At 37.7% G+C, this 5337-nt stretch overlaps 1 non-coding gene across 1 annotated transcript; it reads left to right on the top strand.

Moving 5' to 3' along the window:
• Positions 1 to 319: 319 nt before the first annotated feature.
• LOC111751859 (U6 spliceosomal RNA) lies at positions 320 to 421 on the top strand. Its single transcript, XR_002786917.1, has one exon. It is a non-coding gene; the product is annotated as a U6 spliceosomal RNA (small nuclear RNA).
• Positions 422 to 5337: the final 4916 nt, after the last annotated feature.

Below are 5337 nucleotides of genomic sequence, written 5' to 3'. Positions count from 1 at the left end.
ATGCACACAAGGTTACCATGAGTCAGGAGTATTCGTGGTTCAGTGGTAGAAGTCTCATCTTCCATGCAGGAGGCCTGGGTTCGATTCCCAGCCATTGTACCATATGTGCAGCCACCACCCATCTGTCAGTGGAAGCTTGCTCGTTGCTATGATGCTGAACAGATTTCAGTGGAGTTTCCAGACTAAGATGGACAAAGAAGAAAGGCCTGGAGATCTACTTCTTACAATCAGCCCATAAAAATCCTATGGATCATGTGGTCTGATCCATAACAAACCATGGGGATGACACAAAACCAGGCAACATTTCCATCTTTTGAGCTTGCTTCAGCAGCATGTATACTAAAATTGGAACAATACAGAGAAGATTAGCATGGTCCTGCTCCAGGATGACATGCAAACTCCTGAAGTGTCCCATATTCTTTTGGACTCCTGCTGGTGCAGTGGTTAAGAGACTGGCTGCTAACCAAAAAGTTGGCAGATCAAATCCATCAGCTACTCTTTGGGAAACACCATGGGGCAGTTCTTCTCTGTCCTGTAGGGATGCTATGAGTCGGAATAGACTCGACGGCAACAAGTTTGGGTTTTGGTTTGTGCATGTGGTCAGCATGAGTTAGGGCTGACTTGAAGGCAGCTAACAACAATAGCAGCGGTAATATAGGACAACCACTGGGGAGAAAGAAGGATTTGTTCATTCTTCTGGAGTCCATATCAATATCCTTTACCACCTTATCAATATCCTTTAAAAAAATTTCAAAGGTATCAATTCTTCTCTGGTCATCTTTATTCCTTGTCTAGCTTTCCCAGGCATATGAAGTGATTAAAAACACCATGGCTTGGGTCAAGCACACCTTAGTTCATAAAGTGACATCTTTGCTTTTTAACACTTTAAAGAGATCTTTTGCAGCAGGTTTAGTCAATGCAATGTGTTTTTTGATTTCTTGACTGCTGCTTCCATGGGTGTTGATTGTGGATCTAAGTAAAATGAAATCCTTGACAACTTCAATTTTTTCTCCATTTATCTTGATGTTGCTTATTGGTCCAGTTGTGGAGATTTTTGTTTTCTTTATGTTGAAGTGTAATCCATACCGAAGGTTGTGGTCTTTGATCTTCATCAGTAAATACTTGTAGTCTTCTTCACTTTCAGCAAGCAAGGTCATATCATCTGCATATTCCAGGTTGTTAGTGAGTCTTCTACCAATCCTGATGCCTCTTTTTCACATTGTCCAGCTGCTCGGATTTGCACAGCATACAGACTGGGTGAAAGGATACAACCCTGACTCACACATTTCCTGATTTTAAAGCACCCAGTATCCCCTTGTTCTGTTCAAACAATTGCCTCTTGGTCTGAGTACAAGTTCCTTAGGAGCACAGTTAAGTGTTCTGGAACTCCCATTCTTCATAATATTATCCTTAATTTCTTATGATCACACAGTCAAACGCCTTTGCACAGTCAATAAAACACAGGTAAACATATTTCTACTGTTCTGTTTCTAACCAAGATCCAACTGACTTCAGCAATGATATCCCTCATTCTGTGTCTGATTCTGAACCTTACTTGACTTTCTGGCAGTTCCTTGTCAATGTGCTGCTGCAACCACTTTTGAGTGATCTTCAGCAAAAATTTACTTGCGTGTGATATTAATGATATTGTTTGATAATTTCACATTCTGCTGGATTGTCTTTCTTTGGAATGAGCACAAATGTGTATCTCTTCCAGTCAGTTGGCCAGTTAGCTGTCTTCCAAATTTCTTGGCATAAAAGAATGAGTGCTTCCAGCGCTGCATCCATTTGTTGAAACATCTCAGTTGGTATTCCGTGAATTACTGGAGCCTTGTTTTTTGCCCATGCCTTCAGTGCAGCTTGGACTTCTTCCTTCAGTACTCTTAGTTCTTGATCAAATGCTACCTCCTGAAATTGTTGAATTTCAACCAATTCTTGGTACAGTGACTCTGTGTATTTCTTCCACCTTGTTTTGATGAAGCCTGTCGACCATGGTTGACCCCGCTGGTATTCTGAAATACTGGTGGCATAGCTACAAGCATCACAGCAACATGCAAGCTACCACAATGCAGCAAACTGACAGATGTGTGGGGATGTAAGAGTAAGAAGGACAAAATTTACTTATCTCATAATATTCCTAACGCTGTCCTACTGCTCACAAAGAATTTTATGGTATTAATGATCACTTGTAGAGTGCTTTCAAACTAACTTAAATGCTTTTCTTTGGGGGTTTAGGATGTGTATTTAATTCTATATCAGTGGAAATGGATAACTGGTCATCATAAATTAGGTGGCGATTACTTACCAATTTATTTATTTACCTTTTAACTATAACGTCTACAGGCTAAATAATCATGTTTCTTTAGGTATTTCTTCAGAAGTACATAAAAATATTTAACCCATCTGCAGTATAAAGCACTTATAGTATTTAATTAGAATCAGAGAATTTTAGAGCAGGAATTGATGGTTTGAAATCATCTAGTTCAATCCCATTACTTTAGAGATGAGAAATTGAGACTCATCATCATGAATTGTCTTTCTGTATTCAACCAGTATATATTGGCTATTGACTTTGGATACAGGGGTACAAGGGTAAGCAAAAAAAAAAAAAAAAAAATTGTATAGTACTTTTCCTCATGAAGCTTATATTTTAGTAGGAGAGAAATCACTTATTCAACTGATCACACAAATAAGCATAAAAGTTGAGAAAAAGTGTTATTGAAAGTTATGTTTTATGTGAGTAGATTATAAGGGAAGTTGACCCTGCTGGGAGTGGTGTCAGAAAAACCTCCTTGAGGAAATAATGTTTGAATTAATATATGAAATTTGGATAGGGTTTCACTAAATCAGTAGGAGAAAGGAGAAAGAGAAGTCCAGACATTGGGGACAGCATGTGGCAGAAGAGCCATGACATGTTTAAGGAATAAACAAAATGCGTGGGTGACTGGAGCTCAGAAAGCAGTGGGGAGAGAGTTTTAAGAAGAAGCTGGAGAGGTAAACAGAAGCTGACCATGCAGGCCTTTGTTATTAATTTTGGAATTTATCCTAGGAGCAGTGTGGAGAAAGAAAGGGAGGGGGATACATAAGGGTTAGGAAGCTAAATTGGGATTCATAAGAGAATTGGTAGTGACTTGCCCAAGGTCATAGACCTTTGGTAGAACTGGTATTCTTTATAGATTCATTGATCACCAAGATTTTCTTTCTAAACACCTTGTAGGATTTATTTACAGGTCTGAAGGCTTAGGACCATAACCTCTTGGGACGACTTGATCAATTGGCATAACGTAGTACGTAAAATTTATGTTCTATACCTTAGTTCGGTGAGTAGCTTCTGGGGTCTTTGCAAGTGGCCATCTAAGACACAAGTATTGGCCTCTACACGTCTGGAGTAAAAAAGAGAAAGAAGGAAACCAAAGACTCAGAGAAGAATCTAGTCTACAGGACTCATAGTCTACATGAACCATGACCTCATCTACTCTGGGCTAGAAGAACTAGATGGTGCCTGGCTACCACAACCTACTGTTCTGATCAGGAACGCAATAGTTGGATTCTGACAGAACTCAAATTCTTAAAAAGTCCAGACTTACTGGCCCAATTGAGACTGGAGAGCTCCCCAAGACTATTGCCCTGCAATACATTTTAAACCTTGAATTGAAATTATTCTATGAGGTCATCTTTTAGCTAAATAACAGATTGGCTCATAAAATAACAATATCACCCATGAGTGCCATGCTCCTTTAAAAAATCATCTGTATGAGACCAAATGATCAACATTTACTATAAGGCAAAGATGGTAAGGCAAGGAGCCAGAGAAACTAGATTGCTGGAAACAGAACAACCTAAACGGAAATATTGAAAAAGTTGACACACTGTACAAAATGTAACCAATGTCACTGAACAAATTGTGTAGAAATTGTTTAAATGGGAACCTAATTTGCTGTGTAAGCTTTCACGCAAAACACAATAAAATATTATTAAAAAAAAATAAAGCCACTTGAAAAGAGGCAATATGCACAGAATAATATGTAAGGGGCCCTGGTGGCATAATGGTTAAAAAAAAAAAAAAAGATTGGACTCTTCCTATGCATAGGAGTAATTTGTTGCTTTTTGGGCTCACCATCATCCATTTTATTTGAATTACATTTTAGCTGGGCCATCAACATCTCCCAAAACCATACCCTGTGGTTTTGGTGAAGCCGGCTCTAACCCTAGTTCCAAGGACAACATGTGACTCAGACTTGACCAATTACCTGAACTCACATTCTCTGGTTCAGGAATGGGCATGTGATCCCATCCTAGCAAATAAAATGCCATAAGGCAGTTGATAGGATTTCAAAGACAGAGAAAAGTAGTGAAACGGGGTCTACTGAAGCATATTAACAAGAACTGGAGAGGAAAGTGAAGCTCGTGCAGCAGAATCTGGCTGTGAGAAATGGAGAGAAAATCACCCCAGATAATATTGGGTCCAGTCACGGCAGAAGTTAACCATGTCCTAGATTGTTTCACTCTGGAAGTCAATGAGTTCTGTTTTGTTAGAGCTGGTTGTCATTGGCTTATCTACTATATGCAACCAAAAGAGTTCTAACCAATACAGTGCTAAACTCTTTGATCTTTTGTTAATTTACTTATGGGTTTCTACCTAAAAAAGGGTAAACTATGGTTTTCAATTTGACCTTTACAGGAGAATTATTTCACTGTAAAACAGGTACTCTGGATTCATTTGGATCTAACACTAGGAACTAGTGTCAAATCACTTTGAAGCAGAAGGTCAAATTTTCACATATTTTGTTTGAAATAGAAACATTTCTCCACTAAATACTATATACTGGCTTTGCCATATATGATATCTAGGTAAATGTTATTTATTGAATCTAATGTCATTAAAATAGCCAACTGACAAATATCCCTCAATAACAATGGCATATGATATGAAAGCAACTGTGAAGTCCCTCAGAAAACATTGATTTCTTCACACTCATCAATGAGTCATTGCACTATTCCCATTATAATATTTTGCAAATTATTTTTCACTTTGTTTCCTTATATGTAATCCATGACATCCAGTCTCTGTCTGTGTTCTCTAACTGACCTCAGTTCATGACACATTTTCTTTAAGTTTTTGGGAGCATTTTAGAATTTTTTTCTTTGTATCATGAAAAAATAGGTTATGTGTTTATAAGTTATAACACTTAAAAATAATGTTATAAAATTCTGTGAAAAAATTGTAAGTTAGGTATTTGTGGGGTATTTTTGAAGCTGTAGAAGACTCTTCAATCAAGTTATTTTTAAAAACTAAGTATAATTCTATTCACTTTCTAATTGTATTGCGTGTAATAT

This window comes from Loxodonta africana, chromosome 2 (assembly GCF_030014295.1).
Source record: "Loxodonta africana isolate mLoxAfr1 chromosome 2, mLoxAfr1.hap2, whole genome shotgun sequence".
Classification (NCBI taxonomy): domain Eukaryota; kingdom Metazoa; phylum Chordata; class Mammalia; order Proboscidea; family Elephantidae; genus Loxodonta; species Loxodonta africana.
This window is presented reverse-complemented; position numbering and strand designations above follow the sequence as displayed.